Here is a 25674-nt window from a genome sequence, read left to right on the forward strand (position 1 = left end):
CTAAAGATTAAAACAGAAATAAATAAAATTGAAATGAAGAAAACAATACAGAAGATCAATAAAACAAAAGTTGGTTTTCTGAAAAGTTAAACAAAATTGACAAACATTTATCCAGACTAGGAAAAAAAGAGAGAAGATCCAAGTAAATATAATTGGACATGAAAAAAGAAGACATTGTAACTGATACTGCAGAAATTCAAAGGATTATTAGTGGCTACTATTAGCAACTATATGCCAATAAATTGGAAACTCTAGAAGAAATGGACAAACTGCTAGACACATACAACCTACTAAGATTGAATCATGAAGAAATTCAAAACCTGAACAGACCAATAAGAATTAACAAAATCAAAGCCGTAATAAAAAGTCTCCCAGTAAAGAGAAGCCTGGGACCTGATGACTTTACTGCTGAATTCTACCAAACATATAAAGATGAACTAATGCCAATTTTACTCAAACTATTCTTAAAAATAGAGGAGGAGGGAATACTTCCAAACTCATTCTGTGAGGTCAGTATTACTCTAATTCCAAAATTAGACAAAGACACATCAAAAAAGAGAAAACTACAGGCTAATATCTCTTGTGAATACTGATGCAAAAATCCTTAACAAAATACTAGCAAACTAAATTTAACAATATGTTTAAAACATCATTCATCATGACCAAGTGGGATTTATTCCAGAGATGCGAGCATGGTTCAACATATGCACATCAATCACTGTGATGCATCATATCAACAGAACGAAGAACAAAAACCATATGACCATTTCAGTTGATGCTGAAAAATAATTTGATGAAATTTAACATTCCTTCATGATAAAAACTCTCAAAAAATGGATGTAGAAGGAATATACCTCAACACAATAAAAGCCATATCAGACAGACTAACAGCTAGTATCATACTGAATGGTGAGAAACTGAAAACCTTTCCTCTAAGATCTGGAACACAACAATGAAGTGCACATTCACCGCTGTTATTCAACATAGTAATGAAAGTCCTAGCTAGAGTAGTCATACAAGAGAAATAAATAAAGGGCATCCAAACTGGAAAGGAAGAAGTAAAATTATACTTGTTTGCAGATGATTTGATCTTATATTTGGAAAATCTTAAAGACTCCACTGAAAAACACTTTAGAACTTATAAACAAATTCAGTAAGATTGCAGGAGACAAAATGAACATATGAAAATCAGTACCATTACTATATACCAACAGTGAATGATCTGAAAAAGGAATAAAAAAGTTCCATTTACAACAGCCACAAATAAAATTAAATACCTAGGAATTAAACAAAGAAGTGAAAAATCTCTATAAGAAAAGTATAAAGTATGGATGAAAGAAGTTGAAGAGGACCCCAAGAAATGGAAAGATAGTTCATGTTCATGAATTGGAAGAATCAATACTGAAAAAATGTTCATATTACCCAAAGCAATCTACAGATTCAATTCCTATGAAAATACCAATGGCAATCTTCACAGAAATAGGGAAAATAATTCTAAAATTTATATGGAACCATAAAAGACCCAGAATAGCCAAAGTTATCCTAAACAAAAAGAACAAAACTGGAAGAATCATATCACCTGGCTTCCAATTATACTACAGAGCTATAGTAACCAAAACAGCATGGTTCAGGCATTAAAAAAAAAAAGGACACATACATCAATGGAACAGAATAGAAAACCCAGAAACAAATCCCCATGCTATAGTAAACTCATTTTCAACAAAGGTACCAAGAACATAGACTAGGAAAATGACAGTGTCTTTAATAAATTGTATGGGGAAAATTGGATATCCATATGCAGAAGAATGAAACTAGTCCCATATCTCTCATTATATGTAAAAATCAAAATGAATTAAAAAATTAAATCTAAGACCTCAAACTATGAAACTACTCAAGAAAGCTTTGAGAAAATGCTCCAAGACATTGATCTGAGCAAAGATTTCTTGAGTAATACTGTACAAGCACAGGTAATCAAAGCAAAAATGGTCAAATGGAATCACATCAAGCATTTTCAAGTTAAAAAGCTTCTGCACAGCAAAGAAAACAATCAACAAAGTGAAGAGACAACCCAAGAATGGGAGAAAATATTTGCAAGCTACTCATCTGACGAGGGGTTAATTACCAGAATATACAAGGAGCTCAAACAACTCTATAGGAAAAAAAAAATCTAATACTCTGATTAAAAATGGGCAAAATATTTGAATAGACATTTCTCAAAAGAAGACATACAAATGGCAAACAGGCATATGAAAAGGTACTCAACATTATCCATAATCAAAGAAATACAAATAAAACTACAATGAGATATCATCTCACCCCAGTTAAAATTGTTTATATTTAAAAGACAGGCAATAACAAATATTGGTGAGGATGTGGAGGAAAGGGAACGCTTTTCCACTGTTGATGGGAACGTAAATTAGACAACCACTACAGAGAACAATTTGGAGTTTTGTTAAAAAACTTAAAAAAGAGCTACCATATGATCCAACAATTCAAATGCTGGGTATATACCCAAAAGAAAGGAAATCCATATATTGAAGAGATATCTGCATTGCCATGTTTTTTGCAGCACTGTTGACAGTATCCAAGATTTGGAAGCAATCTTAGTGTCCACCAGCAGATAAATGGATATAGAAAATCTAGCCAGGTGCAGTGGCTGATGCATGTAATCCTAGCACATTGGGAGGCCAAGGCAGGCAGATTTCTTGAGCCTAGGAGTTTGAAAACAGCCTGGACAATATGGCAAAACTTCGTCTCTACAAAAAACACACTAATTTGCTGGGCATGGTGGCACACACATGTGGTCCCAACTCCTCAGGAGGCTAAAGTGGGAGGATTACTTGAGCCTGGGAGGTCGAGGCTGCAGTAGGCTGTAATTCCACCACTGCACTCCAGCCTGAGTGACAGAGTGAGACCCTGTCTTTAAATAAATAAACAAATAAATAAATAAAATTACTAAAGGAGTATAATTGAATTATTTTTAACAAAAGATAAATGCTTGAGGGAATGGATATCCCATTTTCCATGATGTGCTTATTTCACATTGAATATTTGTATCAAAATATGTCATGTACCCCATGAATATATAAATACCTAATATGTACCCACAAAATAAAAATTAGAAATAATTAAAAAGTAACCTCAATAGCTACAAAGAAAATTAAATATCTAGGAATTAACTATAGAGCACAGTTTGGAGGTTTCTCAAGAAATTAAAATTGAGCTACCATAAGAACCAGCAATTCCACAGCTGGGTATATGCCCACAAGAAAGAAAATCAGTGTATCAAAGAGATTCCCATGTTTGTTGCAGCCCTGTGGACAATAGCCCAGATTTGGAAGCAACCCTAGTGTGCATCAACAGAAGAATGGATAAAGAAAAAAAAAAATGTGGTACACATACACAATGGAGTACTATTCAGGCATGAAAAAGAATAAGATTCAGTCATTTGCAATAACATGGATGGAACTGGAGTTCATATGTTAAGTGAAATAAGTCTGGCACCGAAAGGCAAACTTTGCATGTTCTCACTTATTTGTGGCAGCTAAAAATCAAAACAATTAAACTCATGGAGATAGAGAATAGAAGGATGGTTGCTAGAGGATGGAAGGGTAGCAGGGGGGTTGGAGAGAAGTGGGGATGGTTAATGGGTTAAAAAATAGAAAAAAATTAGAATCTGATAACACAACAGGGCGACTATAGTCAATAACAATTTAGTTACGTGTTTTAAAATAACTAAAACAGCATAATTGGATTGTTTGTAACACAAAGGATGCATGCTTGAGGGGATGAATATCCCATTTTCCATGATGTGATTATTACACCTTGCATGCCTGTGTCAAAGTATCTCATGTACCCAATAAATATATATACTTGCTATGTACTCACAAAAATTAAAAATAAAAAAAATTAAAAAGAAATCTTGGACCTTTTAGTAGGTTTATTGTAAGTGGTGGTATTAGATAATAATTTTGCAAATGAGAAAATGTATTTAAGTTTTGGGGACCCAGATTTCTCACTGTATGAGTACGGAATAGAAAAATAGTATCTGGAGCTCTTCCCTATTTCTATAGAGAAAAATAGATACCTACACTTTATAAAAAGGGCATATACTTAACAAAGGAAGACAGATAAGCATATATATCTGCTCTCTGTTATTTTCATTCTTTTTATATTAACTTTTTATATTCTTTAAACATCTGGACTTTCACAGGTTTAATATTGTCACAGATTCCACAGGATTTAATTATTCATAATTTCCATTTTCTTTGTTTATGTTCAAATTATCACAATCTAGCCAGTTCAAGTCATTTTAATTTGTGACTTTTACCCTTTAACACTACTGTAGAAACTTTTAAATCACTCTTTCTGGAATAAGAAAGATGTGCTGGACCATGTTTGTTTTTCCATTATTCAAGGCACAGAATCAGCAACTTTCCTCATTCCTTTTTGTGGAAAACTGTATTTTAGGCCAAAATTTGGTTACTAACTTGCAACTGAGATGATTCCAGACTTACACTGGTAGCGGGCAGGGTGACAACATAGCAGGTAACTGTAGTGTCAGAGATGGAAAAGATCTTATTGTTAAAGTTGTGAATTCCCATTTATGTTTCAATTTCTGTCTAATGTAATCCCATGCCTTCAAATTTTATTTCTATGTAAAACTAAATTATTTATTCTATTACTTGTTCAGCCCCTTACCTAAGCTATAATTATATCCCTTTCTTATTAAAATTTCTTCTTTTGCTCATTTATCACAATTTTGTAATGACTTTCTTCACACATTTCTAGATGTGTTGTTATATTCCTATGTCATATTGACTTTCCAATAAACCCTTTATTTTCTCATTTTCTTTGTAGGGGTTTATAACTAAAACCTTGCATTGCTCATTGTAGTAGGCAGGGTCCCAACAGAGAATAATCACAGTCAAATAGGGAATTAAGGATTTTTTTTTAATACTTTAAGTTCTGAGATACCTGTGCAGAACGCGCAGGTTTGTTACAGAAGTATACACGTACCATGGTGATTTGCTGCACCCATGAATGCATCGTCTACATTTGGTATTTCTCCTAATGCTATCCCTCCCCTAGCCCCCCACCCCATGAAAGGCCCCAGTGTGTGATGTTCCCCTCCCTGTGTCCATGTGTTCTTATTGTTCAGCTCCCACTTATGAGTGAGAACATGCGGTGTTTGGTTTTCTGTTCCTGTGTTAGTTTGCTGAAAATGATGGTTTCCAGCTTCATCCTTGTCCCTGCAAAGAACATAAACTCATCCTTTTTTATGGCTGCATAGTATTCCATGGTGTATATGTGCCACATTTTCTTTAGAATTAAGGAGATTTTAACAAAGGGATTATTTACATAGAAGTGGGCAAGATTTAAAGATTTAAAAGGAACCACCTAAGGATGGTACAGTGTCCTCTGATAGCAACAGAAGAAAGCTCTTACAACTTCTAGACCTGAGGGACGAAAAGGAACAACACAATTAGCAGAATCTGGAGAGAGAACTAGAGCTTATAGGAGCGGGGGTGTGATGATGGGCTTCAACAGAGCATCAGAGCATGGCCATGGCCCTACAGGGAGGGATCAGAAAAATAAATACTCAGACACACTTCTCTACCTGCCCTCTTACCTCCTGCTGATTTTTCTCACTGACTAACTCCAAGGGTAAGATGTGGTGGCAACAGGGTTCAGTGATGAAGTTCGTAAAGCTTAGCCTCCTGAAACAAGACCTAGCCAGAGAAGGGCAGACAAGAAATTTGGGGAGAGGGCAAACGGAAAATGTCTATTCTTCTCAATAAAAGCCCCACCACTTTTTAAGTTTCGAATAATTTATCTAACTGCCAGTTTTATTTATTCCTGGCTATTCAAATGTATTATCTCCAAAACAGAATTCATTTTCAGAGCTCCATCCAAAACTTGTTTTTCCTCTCCTCCTAAGTAAATCATCCAACCATGTGCTCAAGTCAGGAATGTGACGTTCATTCTTAACTTCTTTTTTTCTTTCAAGCACAGTTATCCTTCAGGTAACATGGCCTAGAATTTATACTTTTTAAATCCACATCTTCTTTTTAGTCTCCACTGTCACAGTGTTAGCTTTAGGGACTTATCTTCTCCATGGACTATTGATTGTCATAGATTTGTAACTGGTCCTACTGTCACCAAGTTTTGTTCCCATCCATTTTGTTCTTCACATTGCTACTCTGAAATCCTACTTCTTTTCATCAAGACATATTGTCCCTTACTAGGACTACTTCTAGAGACTGCTAATTTGTTTTTTCCTCCTACTGTTGCTCTGCTTAAATCAGCTAATATTGTATTATAATCTGCTCATGCCTTTCATCCGATCATTATATAAAGGTCAAAGTCCTTAGCTTGGTATTAATGATCTTTTGTGATCTATTCCCAACTTACCTTTATAGCATCATTCTCACCACTCCTTCACATTCATCTTATGCTCTAATAATCCAAAGCATTTTTAGCTCCCAATGCACAACATTTTTTTTACAATTACCATTTATTGACTGCACATAATATACCAGACACTGAAGTAGATTCTATGTATAAAAAGATGGATAAGGCTCAGCCCATGCCCTCAATAATATTCTTTAATCATAGTATTTCTACTCTATAATGCATTTCCCATTTTGTCAGTCTGGAAAGCTCTCTTCATTCATCAGGACTGAGCTTAAACATGGCTTCCTCTGTGAAGCCTTTCCTGATAAAAACAATTAGAGATAGCCACTTCCTCTTCAGCATCCCCTAATACCTTGTGCACATTTTTTCTTATAATACTTATTGCCCTACTAATTTTATTCACTTATATGTCTTGCTCTCCGACTAGAGTCTAAGTTATACTAGCATATTTTGAAAGTATTTTTAGCCATAGTGCTTAGAAGCAATGCCAAAATGTTTGTTAAACGAAAGGATGGATGATGAAATCAGTGAATTAGAGTAAAAGTGCTAAGGTGAGAGAACAGGAAAGCAGAGAAGACAAAAGGAAAAATAGAAAAAGCCTCCACAACACTTGGTTTGAAAGTGTTTTGGGTCCATAGTATTTTCAAATTGAGACAAAAGACAGGAAACTAAGATGTTTGTTTTGTAATGTTCAAAGAATTCACACTGGGCAGTTATCTTTATAATGGATTTCGCTTCAAGGGCTATATGTTGTAGCTATGTTTTAATTAATGGAAAGTGATTCCATGTGTCAACAGTGGGAAAGCCTACAAGGTGACCTCATTACAGTCAATGAGAAAGGTCATGTACAGCACTGTTCACATGTGTGATCTTATCTAGAAGCAGCCCAAATATAAACCACATTTACCAACACTGACTTGTAGGACATAGCTTATCCAGTGCTGTTACTTATAGTGTCTGATATGGTTTGGCTATGTCCCCACCAAAATCTCATCTCAAATTGCAGCTTCCATAATTTCCAGGTATTGTGGGAGGAACTGGGTGGGAGATAATTGAATCATACTGGAGGTTTCCCCTATACTGTTCTCATGGTAGTGAATAAGTCTCACAAATCTGATGGTTTTATAAGGTGAAGCCCTTTACACTTGGCTCTCATTCTCTCTTGTCTGCCGCCACATAAGACGTGCCTTTCACCTTCCACCATGATTGTGAGGCCTCCCCAACCACGTGGAACTGTGAGTCCACTAAACCTCTTTTTCTATATAAATTACCCAGTCTCGGGTATGTCTTTTATCAACAGCACGAGAAAACGGACTAATACAGTGTCTGTGCAATAACACATTGTTGAGAAAGAAATTTGGGTGCTGAAATTAATCAGAAGGTGCTTGATTCCCAGATGAATTAGTTAGAGTGTTTCCTGTCACATGAGTTAGTCTGGGAATCTCAGTTCTGTTCTGCTAATTATCTCAATGTATTATGCCTTCCTTTCCTATTTATATGATCTTTGTTATACTTTTGAGAAAGATAAATACAACTATAAATATATTTTCATTTAGTCAGAGGTTAAATGTGTTTCCACTTTAAAAATATTTTGTTTATATTTGGGAAATTACTGCTATTGAAACTACAGTAAAAGAGAAAGCAAAGTCTTTGAGAGTAGTGGAAAAAGCACTGACTGGGGCTTTACGTGACCTAGGGTCCAATCTTTGTTAGTTAGCTAATTAGACAGGTGGGTCTTAGACTAAGTAACTTTCCTGTGGACTCTAATTTTCTCTTCCAGAAAAATATATGCTTGACTAGATCAGAGGTGGCAAACTATAATATCACAGTTTGAATGCCATATCAGATGGATTTTATAAAAACATTTTGGGTCTGCGTGGCATTAAGAAATGAATTAGAAATATTCAGCTAAGTCTGCAATCTCAGATTTGCCAAAGTCCTCTGACATGTGCAGTTTGCCCTCAAATGGCACATGTGTGGAACACACCTGCAGAAGTCTAATAAAGGCTTTGGGAACTAAACTTCCATATAAACACTGTCCAAGACCCAGACCAAACTCTCTTCTGGAAATCACCCCCAATCTTTCTGTTGTTGTACATCAGTTCGAGCTCACATCTGTCATATACTTGTAGATATATGAGAAATGAATTTGTAGTCTTTACGATAAATGGCCACTAAATTCTCCTTCTACTTTAAAATGTTGTGTCTTTTTTCAGAGAAGTTTAGAAATTTTAGAAGGAAGAATATTTAGCCTGTCTTTGGGAAAATCTCTCACTACTATGTGTTGTTTAAGTTGGCTATGAGGCAGTTTTACTATAGTCATTGATTTCAGGCTTAGCTGTTTGACATCTTCTGAAATATTACTAATTTTTGCTGTTTTCTGAAAAGAGGACCCAAGACATTATATTTTACATTCCCGAGTGTGGCATTAATGTTCTTGATTCCCAAAGATGCAAATGAACAAAACTGAATTATAAGCATCATTTGGGAGCACCTTAAATACACAAGCAAACATTTATCTAACTTCTTCAAGTTCAAAGATATATGATATCTAAATAGCTAAGTTATAAAAAAATTATAAAAGGATTAGACCAATTGGAAGTCAAAGGAAACAGAAAGTGTTCTAATAAATCAATTTAGATTACGTACAATTAGGCATTTCCAATTCTTGCATAAATGACTCTTCTGAATTTTAATAATATTATTTATTCTGCTTTAATTTTTGGAGTAGAGGTAAATTAAATAATTTTTCTTAGGGGAAAACTTTACTATCTTCCAAAAGACAGAGATTGAAAGCTGCCTTTTACTTTGTCTGACATATTTTATATATTGGCCAATCTGTAATTATTCATTTAGTTTAGTTTTAAGGATTTGTTTTCTGTATCTGTGAATTTTAAACTTTCTTTTAAATTCAAATTTATAAATTATATATGTTTTGGCAGAAGCTTGGAGTTGAATTTGAAGCCAAATGTAATAGAATTAATTAGCTACTCTTATTTACTTACATATTTTAATCTTTTAAATAAAGTCTAATTTTCTTTAAAATGTGAATTTTAACTCAAAATATTCAGTGATCATGATAGCAGGTGAGAGAAACGGGATATAATGTTGGTTTTATTGGTCTACTGGGTTGAGTAAATGTATCTACTAAAATGAACTTCTGTCAATTTCTATAAACCATTTTGTGATGAAAAAAGCACAGGCTTATTACTTTACATTTTCAGGGTTATTAAAGAAAGTTTTATTAGTCTCTGATGCTCATCAAAAAGTAGCAAGCACATAGGTTTGAGGATGTGTCCATTTGCAGAAACTACATGCAAAGAAAAATGTGCACAGTTATATTTTGAAAATCAGAATATGACTACCTGCAATTTGATTATCTGAAATTTCACCATGCCTGCTGAAGTGTGTCTTTTTCATTATGAGATCTCCAGCTTAAAAGAAATTGCATCGTTTCTCTTGTCCCCTCAGATCACTGAGGATACACTGTATAAATAATTGTTTATAAAAGTGTTTGCTTTGTAAAATTGAAGACAGCATGACAACTGAAGAGTCACTGCTAACTTTGTTTGGAAGTAAATTATGAGAACTTTCTTCCTCTTCCTCTGTCTAGTTTGTTGATTTATCTTTTTTTTTTTTTTTTTTTTTTTTTTTTTGAGACACAGTCTTGCTCTGTCCGCCCAGCCTGGAGTGCAGTGGCACGATCTCGGCTCACTGCAAGCTCTGCCTCCCGGGTTCACGCCATTCTTCTGCCTCAGCCTCCCGAGGAGCTGGGACTACAGGTGCCCGCCACCACGCCCGGCTAATTTTTCGTATTTTTAGTAGAGACAGGGTTTCACCATGATAGCCAGGATGGTCTCGATCTCCTGACCTTGTGATCCACCCATCTCGGCCTCCCAAAGTGCTGGGATTACAGGCGTGAGCCACCGCCCCCGGCGACTGTGATTTATCTTAAAGATGAAATATTCTTATTTTGTTATGTATTCAGGTTGAGATGAAATGAGGCCTGGTTTCTCATTCAAAAGGAAAACCAGAGAGCAGAGGAATTGACACAATTTTTACCTCCTTCAAATTTAGCTAATAATTATTTTTTTAAACTATTGGATTGTTGATGATAAAGAGAATTATATTTAATTTACAAAATATTAATTTAAGAAAAAAGGTCATGTTTTAGCATTTGCCATTACTTCTTGGTGTTATTTGTGGAATTAACCTATACAATAACTTAATAACTTAAAAATAAGAATATAGGACACGGTTCTAGCCACAATGAGTAATCCTATTACCTTTATTATATCTAAAGACATCACAAAATACAAAACACTGACTTCAGAACTCTGAAGTAAGCATGTTGGAGCAGGAAATCAAAACCTAAAGAAAGGCTAATGTAGAGAAGATTTATTTTTTTCTTCCTTTATCTTCCAGCATTAACTCTAGGGAACGTTACACGAGTAATTGCACGACAGGCAGGCCAGAAAATACTCCACAAAAATCTCATCTTCCAGTGCAAGAGAAATATTTATTTTTTCTTCCTTTCTAATTTTTCCTGTCAGCCCTGCCTCAAGATCAGCCCCATCTGAGGCACAGCAGTATGGCATGATCCCCTAAAACCACGAGAGAAAGCTCATCTCTCTGAATAGAGAAACTAGGAAAAGATATTTCTGTTATGTAAATGTGGAGGAAATATCACATTTTCATATCGCTCTTTTATCGCTTGATCTCAAGTGACAAGGACCTGCACATCATTGTGGGAAGGTAAAACTTTGAGAAAATTCCATCTTTCTGGCCAGAGGAATGGGAAAATAGACCCCTTCTAGGTGGAGAGTGTGGGGGAAATCCCTGAGAGAAGAAAGAAAAGATCACTGATTCTGAGTATGAAGCAACAAAAGTACAGGGCTCACCCGGCAAGCTATGCATGCATTGTATTACTCTGTTTTCACACTGCTACAAAGAAATACCTGAGACTGGGAAATTTATAATGGAAAGAGATTGATTAACTCACAGTTCCACATGGCTGAGGATGCCTCAGGAAACTTAGAATCATGGCAGAAGGCAAAAGGGAAGCAAGTACCTTCTCCACAAGGTGGCAGGAAAAAGAGAAAGCAAGGGAAACCACCACTTATTAAAACCTTCAGATCTCATGAGAACTCGCTCACTATTATGAGAACAGCATGGAGGACACTGCCCCCATGATCCAACCGCTTCCCATCAGGTCCCTCCCTCGACACGTGGTGATTACAATTCAAGGTGAGATTTGGGTGGGGACACAAAGCCAAACCACATCATGCACGAAACACACACAAAAAATATAATAAACCATTTGACAACTGAGGTGCAATATAAACATTGCCCAAGGTCCAGATCAAACCCCAAGTGGCATACGCAAGAGACACACACAAACATTCTTGAAAAGTCTTTGAAAAATGAACTGGCATTGCAACCACCTCACAGAGAAAGCGAGAAAGAATGTGGAGTCTCAACCTAACTAGGTTGATTACCTACCACAAGAACAACACTGATAGCAACTGCACCAAAAACAAATCAGCATTCTCCAGAGGATTTTAAAAGGAACCAAAGCCTCACATCAAAGTATTCAAAATGTCCAGGATACCATGAAAAATTACTCAACATACCATGAAACAAAAAGCCTCACAAAATCTTAAGAGAAATACAATCAATAGATGGATATCAGCTCTGAGATAAGAGTTAAACATTGTCAACGGACTTGAAAGCAGCTGTTGTTGTGCATCATTAAGTAATAGCAAACAATCTCAAAACAAAAGGATTAAGGAGGTAAATTCTCAATATAGAAATATAAAGCATAAAACAAATAGAAAGTTTGAACTTAAAAATACAATATTTGAAATTTAATAAATGTACTAAATGATCTCAGCAACAGAATGGAAATGGCAAAGGAAAGAACCTATGAACTTGAAATTAGATCAATAGAAATTATCCAAACTGAAGAGCAGAGAGAAACAAATGAAAAACTTAAATAGAATTTCAGAGACTTCTAGAATGACATCAAAACATTTAATACTCATGCCCTGGAGTCTCTGAAAAAGAGGAGATTAGCACAGAGAGAAGTATTTGAAAAGCTAACATTTGAAAAACTAATGATAAAACTTCTAAGATTCAGTAAAATATATAAATTAACATATTCATGAAACTCTGTGAGCCACAACCAGAAATACTCAGAGAAAACCATGCTCAGACACATCATAAACTGCTGAGCAACAAAAATAAAGAAAAAATATTGTTCCCTGCATATAAGGGCAGAACAATTGGAATAATTGCATATTTCTTATCAGAAACCGTAGAAGCTGCAATATTTTTAAAGTGCTGAAAGAAAGGAACTGTCAATGTAGAATTGTATAACCAGAGAAAATAACCTTAAGGAATGAAGGCAACATAAAGGCATTTTTAGATAACAGAAACCCAGAAAATTCATCACTAGCAGACCTACTCTAAAAGAATGCCAACGGATCTTCTTCGCATTGAAAGGAAATAATACCAGAAGTAAACTTGGAACATAAGTATTAAAGGATGAGTAATAGGCATGATAAAGATGCAGGTAAGTATGATAGATAATAGCTCTCCTCTGAAGATCTTTGACGTAATATGTACGACTGTTGAAGGAAAAATTAGAACACTTTCTGGGGTCATTTTAGTGTATGTAGATGTAATACCCATACTAATTATAAAAGAAAGAAATCATGCCCTTTGTGGCAACATGGATGGAGCTGGAGGCCATTATTCTAAGGGACCTAATGCAAGAACAGAAAACCAAATACCACATGTTCTCACTTACAAGTGGGAGCTAAACACTGAATAAACATGATTGTAAAGGTGGGAACAAGACGCTAGGAATCACTAGATGCGGGATGCAGAGGGGCGTGGGTTAAAGAACCACCTGTTAGGTACTATGTTTATGGCCTGGGTGATGGGATTGTGGAGCCCCCAAGTCTCAGCATCATAAAACTTACCCATGTAACAAACCTGCATGTGTACCTTTAATCTATATTAAACGTTGAAAAAAAAAAAAGCCCTATAACATAAAGAAAAGAGTATAAATAGATCTATGTGGTTATAAGATACTTTGCTTACTCTAAAAAGACTGTGAGAATATATATTAAAATTTGCAGTGCAACCACAAAAAATACAAGAGATAATGCATATGAGCCAATAGATAAAAGAAAATGGAATATTAAAATATATTCAAATAATTTTTTAAAATAATTGAGACACCGTGGTTTTAGTGAAAGATTAGCCACATAGATCAATGCCACAAAATAGAAAGTTCAGAAATAGACACATATGTATATGACCTATTGATTTTTGACAAAGATACAGGGGCAATTTCAATGGAGAGAGGATAGTCTTTTTATCCAAATACAAAAGGAAAAAAAAGAATAGTAATCTACACTTCACCCTTTATACAAAAACTCCCTCAAATGGACCATAGACTAAAAGATAAAACACAAATTTATAAAACTTTGATGGCATTCATAGCATGCCATTCCAACAGATGCCCCTTTGGCATATTGATCATTTTGAGTTAAGGACACTTGGAAAATAGCAGATGCAGAAGGGCACTCTGACCTTCCTTTTTCTTCCTGAAAACAGGTGAAGATAAAACTCTCATGTGAAAGGTGTCCTTGCAGTGCTAGGAAGAACATTCTTATCACCAGAGATGAAAAGTTGAGACCGAGAGATAACTGCACAGAAAAAACATCAGAATCATCTTTATCTTCCTAGTCACCTTTCCACAATTAACTGCCCTAGCCCAAAACCTTTTTGCTCGTCAAATTTTTACAATTTACAACCCTTTGTCTAACCTAGTGTGTAATCTTTCAGTCCTAGCTACTTCTTCGGATCTTCATTTTTCTTGTGAGAGCCCCTATGGATATGCAAACATTATGAAACAAAATTTGTCATCATTTCTCCTGTTAATATGTCCTATGCCAGTTTAATTCTTAGGCCCCGCCAGAGAACCTAAGAGGATACAGGAGAAATTCAACTTTTAGAAGAAAAAAAAGGAGGAAATCTTTGTGACCCTGGGTTACATAAACATTTACTGAGTATGACATTAAAGACATGACCCATTAAAGAAAAAAATTGATGTATGTAATCAAAATTTAAAATTTTGTTCAGTGAATCACAATATAAAGACAAGCTGTAGGCCAAGCGCAGGGGCTCACACCTGTAATCCCAACACTTTGTAAGGTAAAGGTGGGAGAACTGCCTGAGCCGAGGAGTTCAAGGCCATCTTGGGCAACATAGTGAGACCCTGTCTCTACAAATTTTTTTAAAAAGATTAGCTGGGTATGGTGGTTCCTCCTTGTAGTCCCAGCTACTCAGGAGGCTGAGATGGGAGGACAGTTTGAGCCTGGGAGTTTGGGGATGCAGTGAGTGATGATCATGTCACTCACTGTACTCCAGCCTGGAGGACAAAGTGAGACCCTGTCTCAAGTAGACAAGTAAGTAAAAGACAAGCTGTAGACAGAGAAAAATATTTGCAAATCACTTTTATACTAATATTTAAAGGCCATTCAAAACTTAACTATAGAAAAGCAAACAACCCAATGAACAAATAGACAATATGAACTGACACTTCACAAAAGAAGATATTTTAATGGCAAATAAGCACATGAAAAGATGTTCAAAATCATTAGTCATTTAGTGAACTGCAAATTAAAATCACAATAAGATATTGCTGCATACCTATTGGAGTGACTGAAATCCAAAACTGACAATGCCAAGAGCTGACAAGGATATGGAACAAGTAGAACACTCATACTTTGCTGATAGGAATGCAAAATAGTACTGCCACTATGGAAAATAATTTGGCAGCTTCTCAAAAGGTTAAACATATTATATGACCCCCCAAAAATTCCTACTCCTAGTATTTACCTGAGAAAAATGGAAACCATATTTCACCAAAAATCCTGGATGCTAATGTTCGTAGCAGCTTTATTCATAATAATCGTAAACTAGAAACAGCTCAAGCATCCCTCAGTTTGGAAGCTAAGAAACATACTGTGCCATATCCATACAATTGGAATATTCCTGAGCAATAGAAAGGAGCAAATTATCAACTCACCCAGCAACACAGATAAATCCCAAGTGCCTTATGTTCAGTAAAAGAAGCCAAACTCAAATGGTATGATTCCATTTGTATGATATTCTGGGAAAAGCAAAACTATAAGGACAGAACACAGTGCTAGCATCTGAGAGTCTGGGGAGATTTTAGTTTCAAAGGGTCAGTACAAGGAAATCTTTTTTAATTGCAGGGTAATAAAACTTTCCTGTGTAATGGCTGTAATAGTTACACAATCACATGCGTTAGTTATAACTCATAGATCTGTATCCCCAAAAGAATTAATTTTACTGTTTTTAAATGAATACATAATATATACTTAAACCATAAATACATAAATAAATCAGTAAAATAGCTGTGATGCTTTTTCCAAAGTCCGTGTTTTATTGTGAGGAAGATTTTCCATCACTCGATTTTTATTGTTTATGTTAAAAACATACCTCTTTATTAAAGCAGTTGAATTTGCAACTATACTCACTACACCCTTGTCTTCCAAGCTATATCTTAATTGTACTTTAAAGAAACAAATACCTAGGTTGCAATTTAGCACTTAATTAATTTTAGCTTTTTATTTGTGAATTTAGCCTGAAACTGTTAGGCTTTCATAAAAGTTGTTTTTAACAATTTATATTATTCTTCTGAGCGGTTGTGGTACTGAGCTGATGCACATAATTTGACACTTGACTTTTTCAAGGGTGTTTCTTCAGACCCTCCAACTCTATGGCATGCTTCTTAAGTCTCTGGAGTTAGATCGGGAAATAACCTATCTAGACCTCATCTTAGTGCCTTCCCAAATATTTGAAGAAGAAAAAAGATCCCTATGAAATAAGCCAGGAAGACAGTGTGGTTTTCTCCTCAGAATGTGTGCTAACAACAATTTTAAAAATTCCTATGTGGGAGCTAAGCTATGAGGATGCAGAGGCATAAGAAAGACACAATGGACTCTGGGGACTCAGGGGGAAAGGGAAGGAAGCGGGTGACAGATAAAAGACCACAAATTGGGTACAGTGTATACTGCTCGGGTGATGGGTGCACTAAAATCTCACAGATCACCGGCAAAGAACTCACTTATATAACCAAACACCACCTATTCCCCAATAACCTATGGAAGTAAAAAAAATAATTTTTAATTCCTGAACATCTTCCTTCTTATTTCCTGAATGCTGTTTTCTAGTACAGTAAGATCACTGTTCCCTATCTTTGCATTGAGCTTTCTGCATCAGTTTTCCATGATTATCAATTTTTTCCCAAGCAATACGCCTGAGAAATATTATCTAAAAATGTCACTAATAACCATTCACTACAACAGTTATTCATGCCAAGATATGTGTGGGAGCAGAGACACATAGTGGGTATAATTTATCAGAGTATGTATAGCTTAACAAGCACTCACTGTATTATAATTTTAATATGTAGAATTCTCATCCCAGTTTAGTATCACTTATATATTTTAATACTACAATTTACTAGTAAATGTGATATGATTTGAAAGAATGTTTGATCTGGCAATGGTAAATTGCATAGTGGCAAGTATGCTCCAAGATGTAATGAAGGGTGGTAATGCTTTTTAATTTTCTGTTCATCATATTTAATCACTCCCTCTGGCAACAACCTTCATCTCCCCTTTCTTTAGGAAACAGCTCTTCCCCAATTCCACAGTAGCTGCTACATTCAGGCCAATCATATAACACATTTCCTTGAAGTCAATGATTGTTCTGCAGTTTCGTTCTGAAATATTATATACAGGTGCATGTGAAAAGTTCCCTTTTACAATTCTGTTTTGCGATACTAGGTCAATGTTCAACTGAATCCGTCAGTGGCCAACATTGCCCGCTGCATGGCATAAGCCTATCTGCAGTAAGGGAGCATAAAACAAGCAGCCAGAAGAAAGAAAAGGAGAGACTGGATTTTGGAGAGACATAAATAAGGAGATTTGTCCTAAAAGAGCTGATCGTATCATTTGACGTAAACCAATAACTCTCCTTTTTAACTTTGTTTGATTAGACTGGGCCCTTGTAGCTTGGAATAAACCTTAAAATGCAAGAGCAGGAATAAAATCAATATTACAATTAGTAAAGTGGCAAAATTTATATCCTTTGAAATGGATCACATCATATAGAATGAGACAGATTTAAGAAACTGGTGCCGCATATACACCATGGAATACTATGCAGCCATAAAAAAGGATGAGTTTGTGTCCTTTGTAGGGACATGGATGCAGCTGGAAACCATCATTCTCAGCAAACTATCGCAAGAACAGAAAACCAAACACCGCATGTTCTCACTCATAGGTGGGAACTGAACAATGAGATCACTTGGACTCGGGAAGGGGAACATCACACACCGGGGCCTATCATGGGGAGGGGGGAGGGGGGAGGGATTGCATTGGGAGTTATACCTGATGTAAATGACAAGTTGATGGGTGCTGACGAGTTGATGGGTGCAGCACGCCAACATGGCACAAGTATACATATGTAACAAACCTGCACGTTATGTACATGTACCCTAGAACTTAAAGTATAATAATAAAAAATAAAATAAAATAAAATACCACCTTTTTAAAAGTAAAAAAAAAAAAAGAATAAATATGGTATTGCATCAGACCTCTATGTACACACACACACACACACACACACACACACACGCACACACAATCTTAACAGACATTATGGATCTGCTATTTATCTAAACTGTTATAAAAGGTACAGTTTAACAGCTCATGTTACTCTTCTTTGAGACAGGAACTGTGCCAATTTTCTTCATCGATGCATGTCTGGTAGTTAACACAGTACCTGGAACCTAGTGAGTACTCCTTAACTATTTGTTGAGTGAATGGAAGATACACTTACTGTGTCACAGGATCTGTGCTAACTGCTCTACAGGAACTGTCATGCTTATAATGCTACCAACAATTCTATCATTATTAATCTCCCTGTTATCAATTCATGTCTCTCAGCTCCAAATTCTGAGACCTTCAAATTCTCCAGCCTTCATTTCTGCTCTGTGAAACTGGGGCCCTTTAAATGTATTTTCTTTATCAGCTGACATGATGTTAATATTTGTCAATAAAGGAGATTGGAAAAGCAAAAAAAAAAAAAAAAAAAAAACAACAAAAACAAAAAAACAAACAAAAAAAACTGGTGCAGACAGTGACAAAGAGAATAATGAAATACGATATGTGGAAGATAGATAAGAATGAAATAACCTAAACAACATAGGTGTTTCTGAAGATGAAAGAATGACTAGAATAAGAGCAAAAATAAATGTTATAATTTTTTAAAAATAAGTTTAATAAAAAGACAGAAGGTAACTCTTCTAGTGCCCAAGGGAGGCCAGAAGTGTTGGGTAATTCCCTGCCCCAGCATTCCTATGATTCTCAGGAGTGGTTGAGTAAATAGCATAGCTCTCTCACAACTCAGATGGCATAATCCTGAGGTGTGTGTTTTGCACTTAGAGTTTAGTGGTGGAAATAAACTTCAGGTGCTCACCGTGGTAACTGGTTTACTAAAACATCTCTACTGGCTTCCTACCCTTTCCATGACCACTCTCCTATTGTTGACTCTCGCATCTCCCAAATAAACTACTTGTATTCAAATTCTTCTATCAAGGTCTGTTTTAAGGGATGCTTTCCCTGGTTGTCTAGTGATTGGGGGAAAAAATGAAGCCAAAAACAAAAATAAGGAAGGGTGCCAACTAAGACCGCTAATCCTTTTGTTTCTTATTTCCCTAATGAAACAGAATCAATCAGAAAAGATGTTCCACATGCTCCCTTCTTGACATTTACCATCCCAACTGCAGACAACTTCAGTATGGTTCTCCACTGCATAACTAAAAGTGGAGCGCCACTCTGTGTAGTTGGTAATTAATCTTCAGATCTTATTTTGTTTGACATAACAGAAGCATTTAACATGTTTGATAACTTCTTCCTATTGCAAAAACCTTCTTTTTCTGTAACATCCCAGATATACTCTACAAGTTTTTTTTTGTTTTTTGCTTGTTTGTTTTGTTGTTGTTGTTGTTTTTCCCCCACTAGCTGCTACTTCACAGTTCCCTTTGCTCAACCGTCTTCTCCTTGAATTCTCACATTGGAATACTGCAGTGTCCAGTTGTTTGCCACCTTATCTTCTGTCTATATTCAAGTCTCTCAGTCATCTCACTTTAAATGTTATCTATTTAGTACATCTCCAGCTCAGATCACTAATGCAACTTTAGATTCTTTCATTCAATTATATTCTGGACATCTGCCTTTTGGTATTAAGCAGAAGAAGTGAACACCCACCCATCTACCCCTCAAAAGGAGCACCTTCTGTACTGTTCCACATCTAGGCAAATTCTATCCCCATGATTCCAGTTAGTCAGATCTAAATCCTGGTGTGATTCCTTATGTTTCTTTCTTTTACACCCCACACATTGTCCTTCAGCACATTCTGTTGACTGTGTTCACCAAATATATAAAAAATAGCGTTGTTTGTAGGTATTCTATTCTTAGTCAAATTGTTTTCTGGTTTATAAAATGTATGTTGTATATGTGCTGATTTTTGAGGTGTCCTCCAAATAGTATTACAACTATACTGTTTGCATTATCAAAACTTCAAACTGGCCTATTTTGGAAAATGGTGCCTATTAGAATATATATCAGAAAGACAAGTGTATTATAATTTCAAAGCTACAAATATCGCTCACATTCCTGGGAGGAGCCGGTAATTTAAATGCTACTTTGTTACTTTGGAAGTAGAATTATTACACTCTTAAGGATCTAACTTTCTCACAAGTAGAGTAACAAAATAAAGAGTCTGCTAACAATGGTTATTGGTGAGCTGGGAGTGGAAGTTGAGCAGGATCCTTTCTCTTTTCTCTACATAGAGCTTTGTAATGTTTAGATTGCTCATCATGTGCATGTGTTATTTTTAACTATAAAAAACTGAGTAAAACTGTCCAAGTGATCTTTGTATAAGAGTGCTATTGAGAAGGAGACTTGTCCTAAAAGACATAAATAATTTTTACAAAACCAATATAGTTAAATAATGTTGTTTTGATAGAATAATTATGAAATATAAATGTGAGAAGAAGCCATAGTAGCTAAAATAATTCAAATTATGACAAATGAATAGTATACTGATCAATAACACAGTTTTTGGAGCCAGAATACTGGGTCCAAGTTCTGGATATACTTTTTATTAGCTATGTGAATTCTCTAGGTCTCAGTTAAGAAGCAATGATGCTCAGTATTGACACTTATATTCAACATTGTACTAGTTGTATTTGGCAATGCAAATAGGTAATATGAATCACTTTAAGGCAGAGGAATCCATAGCAAGAAAGCAAAACTATCTCTATTTGCAGACGATATGATAGTATACCAAAAATAAAATCAATGATGAAAGTAACTCAAACCACGAGCAATGCACTATTAACAGGATATAAAGTTAGCATACAGAAATCAATATACTTCACATAGGCAAACAATAATCAGTTATAGGAATGATGGTAGGAAAGTATTCAGTTAAGACAGCAACAAAGCAGATTAAAACTTTGGAATAAACAATAAGAAACAGAAAAATATATGTAGAGGAAATTTTAAACATTTATCAAAGATAGAAAAGTAGAGTAGCATAAATGAAAAATCATTTTTTATTCCGGGATAGGGAGCAAACTCTTTTATGGAGTTATTCAATCTCAGTAAAACTGATATGCAAAAGCAAACATGCAAAATAGCTAGGAAATCATTGAAGAAAATTAAGTGGTGAAGCTAGCCTTACCAGACATTAAAACTTATAACATTTTTATGACTAATACAATGTGGCATATTAGTAGACAAATAGACCAATGAGAGAGAATGTAATGTCCAGAAGTAGATCGAACCACATACAGAAATTTAGTATTTGATAAAAGTATCATCTCACATCAATTGGAAAATATAGACTTTAATAAATTGTACGAGAACATATTAGTAACAATTTGCAATAAGATAGAATTAGAGGCCGGGCATGGTGGCTCACGCCTGTAATCCCAACACATAGCAAGGCTGAGGCGGGCTGATCACTTGAGGTCAGGACTTTGAGACCAGCCTGGGCAACACGGTGAAACCCTGTCTCTACTGAAAATACAAAAATTATCCGAGTGTGATCGTGCACTCCTGTAATCCCAGCTACTCAGGGGGATGAGGCACAAGAATCAGTTGAGCCTGGGAGGTGGAGGTTGCAGTGAGCTGAGATCATACTATTGCACTCCACCCTGGGTGACAAATGGGAATCTGTCTTAAAAAATAAAATTAAATTAAAAGAAGAAGATAGAATTAGATTCATACTTCTCACCATATCAATAAATTTTAAATCGATCAGAGACCTAAATATAGAAAATGAGACCCTACAAGCACTTAAAAAAATGAATAAATTCTTCTTTAATCTTGGCACAGGGAAAGTTATTGCAAGTATATCTTAAAATTCAGGGGAAGTAAATGAAAAGATTGATAAATTTGACTACATAACATTGAAAAAAAAGCCAAGCAAAAATCGGCATAAATTATGAAGTTGTCACATTGAGAAAGCATATCAATTGACAAATTACCAAAAATATATAAAACTGGCTCTAAAATGTATAAAAAGATATTCAAACTCACTAAGGAATTGCAAAATAAAACAGCACTAAGATTGTTTTTCACCTAAAAGATTAATAAAAATTAAACAGTATGACACCACAGTCTATGGGTGAGCCTGTGAGAAACAGCCAATCTCAATGTATTAATAATAGGGATGCAAATTAGCACAACACTTCTGGAGGTCAATTTAGGAACATTAATATGACTATGTATACATTGACCTCTGACTCAGTAATCACAATTCTGGATTTTACCCTGAAGATGCACTTCTGACAATATGAAAGTACATATGTACAAATTACACATCAGCATTGCTTACAATTACAAAATATTAGAAACTAAATGTCCATATATAGGAGAGTGGTTGAATAAGCCACGGTATATGCACAAACTGAAGTATTATGCAGGTTTAAGAAATGATGAGGAAAAATAGTTAGAAAGAATGAATACGACCTACTATTTGGTAGCACCACAGGGTGACTATAGTCAATAATAATTTAATTGTACATTTAAGAATAACTACAAGAATATAATTGGATTGTTTGTAACATAAAAGACAAATGCTTGAGGGAATGGATACCCCATTTTCCGTGATGTGATTATTACGCATTGCATGCTTGTATCAAAGCATCTCAGATACCTCATAAATAGGTACATTTACTCTGTACCCAGAAAATTTACAAATTTACAAATTCAAGGATGAGAAAGATCTATAAACTGGTATGGCGTGATTTCTAGTGTATATTAAATGAAAAAAAAAGGTCACAGAGTATACATCTATAGTGCATTACCTTTCATGTCAAAAGGAAGGGACTACAAGATGTACAATTTTTTTTTTTTTTTTTTGCGAAAACAAAAACAAGAAGAACAAGAAACTAATAAGATTAGTTATGTATAGGAGATGGGGGAAAATGGGATGGGAAGGGCAAAGTAATGAGAATAAAAGTGATGAAACAATAAAAGTGATGAAGCTTCTTTGAGTATTTTTAAAAATAGTTTTAACCTTTAGAACCATGGTAAAATTTTATGCAACCAACAAATAAATAGGTAGGGAGATACATAGATAGATAGACTAAATGAGAATGCAGACGAGCGAGGAAATAGAATACAAACAGAAATAAGTGAGCTTAACGTCATTTCAAATTAATGACATAGTGACATTGAGAGAGGCAAGGAAGAAAATAAGGAAAATGGTGTTTTGATATTATATATTAAGACTAGTAGAAAAAAACTGTAAATGAATATTAAATGCTGGTTTATAAATTTGTTTTTCATGAAGGTATGAGTTAGCAATTCTGAGACTTGCATATAATAGGATTGAGCAAATAGGTAAATATATTTTCAATAATGAGAGTCAGGTACCAATAATAATATCCTGGCATTATTAATTATACTAGTTATGTAAGATTTTAATATTTGAGAGAGCTAGGGAATGGGTTTACAGGAACTCTGTGTTGCCATATGAAAAACATGAAATCAAAATGGATTAAAGATTTAAATGTAAGACCTCAAACTATAAAACTACTACAAGAAAACATTAAGGAAAATCTTCAGGACATTGATTTGAACAAAAATTTCTTGAGCAATACTCCACAAGCACAGGCAACACAGCAAAGTGGACAAATGAAATTACTTTAAGTTTAAAAGCTTCTGCACAGCAAAGAAAACTATCAACAAAGTGAATAGACAAAATGGGAGAAAATATGTGTACTGTTTTTGCAAGTGATTTTGTAAATATAAAATTATTTCAAAATAAAACATCAAAATGATAAATCAATGGCAAAGAACTATATAACACATAATAAAATGTGTTAACTATGAGTAAAAAATGATTGCTCATTACAAAATAAAACATATTCCAGGTGAACATAAGAGGTTTTATGTATAACTTTTAAAACACTGGAAAAGCCTATATGATAATACCTATATTACTTCCAGATTGAGAAATGCTTTAGTGCATACAACCAATATAAGACATCAAAAAGAAAAATAGGTATTAATCATACAAAGTAAATATTTTATAAAGATATAATACCAATTAAAAGGCAATGTAAAAATTGAGGTTTAAAACCTACCAAATGTTAGAAAAAGAATTAATATTTAGGCAACATATAATGATCTCCTATAAAACAATAAAGGAGTATCTATCATCCTCGTAAGAAACTTGGTGTAGCTAAAAAATGTCTGATGAAGCAGGCTTTAAGATAAATAGCATTACTAGAAGTAAATAGGTGATTTTATAATAATAAATCTTCAATTCACTGGAAAGATATAACAGGGTTACATTTGTATACTTCAAGTAGTAAAACTTCAAAATATGTGAAGCAAAAATTGACAAAATCCAGGGAGAAATAGAATAGTCCACAACCATAGCAAGAATCCTCCACAACCATAACAGGAGAATTCATCATGTCTCTCTTAGTAATTAATAAAACAAGCAAACATTTTATAGAAATTTGAAAATTTGAAAGAAATGAATAATTGACTTAATAAATGCTTACAGAGTATTTAGTGCAACTGTGGAATGCACATTTTTTCAAGTAAATTTATAATATTTATGAAAATTGGACATATACAGCATTAGAGAGCAAATCTTACCAAATTTCAAAGAACCAAAATAATAGAGTTTATTCTAAAATAAAATTATTAAGCCCTAAATCAATAATAAAATGATAACTGCAAAACATATTTGCAAATTAAGAAGTACACTTCTGTATTAGTCCGTTCTCATGCTGCTATAAAGAACTGCCCAAGATTGGGTAATTTATAAAGGAAAGAGGTTTGACTTACAATTCCTCAGGGCTGGGGAAGCCTCAGGAAACTTACAATCATGGTGGAAGGGGAAGCAAACATGTCTTTCTTCACATGGTGGCAGGAGAGGGAAGTGTCAAGCAAAAGAGGGAAAAGCCCCTTATAAAACCATCATATCTTGTGAGAACTCACTATCCCAAGTACAACATGGAGGTAACTGCACCCATGAGTCATCACTTCCCACTTGTTCCCTCCCATGACATGTGGGGATTATGGGAACTACAATTCTAGATGAGATTTTGGGGGGGACACAGCCAAAGCACAACAACTTCTAAAAATTTATCTGGATAAAATTGAAATAATGATGAAAGTCCGAAAACATTTTAGACTATCCACAGAAAATGCTAAATATCAAAACTTGGGATATGCAGCTTCAGCAATATATAGAGATGGATATATAAATATAAAAGAAGAGAGGCTAAAATTATCTAAGTATATAATTTAAGAAGTTAGAAAAAGAGCAATGTAATAGATTCAAATAAAACAAAAGTAGTTAAACAACAAAGGTAAAATCAGGAATTAATCATATAAAAATTTAATAAAGATAATCAACAAGGCCAAATTTTTGAACATACTAATAATATTAAGAAACTTCAGGCACATTGATGGAGGAAAAAAGAGAGAAAATACATGCACACATGCACACATACACACAAACACATAACTTAGTAACTAAATAGAGGACCAAAATATAGGTATAGAATTCACAAATGATTACCAGTAGGTTACATACTTAAATCCAATGTCA

This window comes from Macaca nemestrina, chromosome X, assembly GCF_043159975.1.
Source record: "Macaca nemestrina isolate mMacNem1 chromosome X, mMacNem.hap1, whole genome shotgun sequence".
NCBI classification, from domain to species: Eukaryota; Metazoa; Chordata; class Mammalia; order Primates; family Cercopithecidae; genus Macaca; species Macaca nemestrina.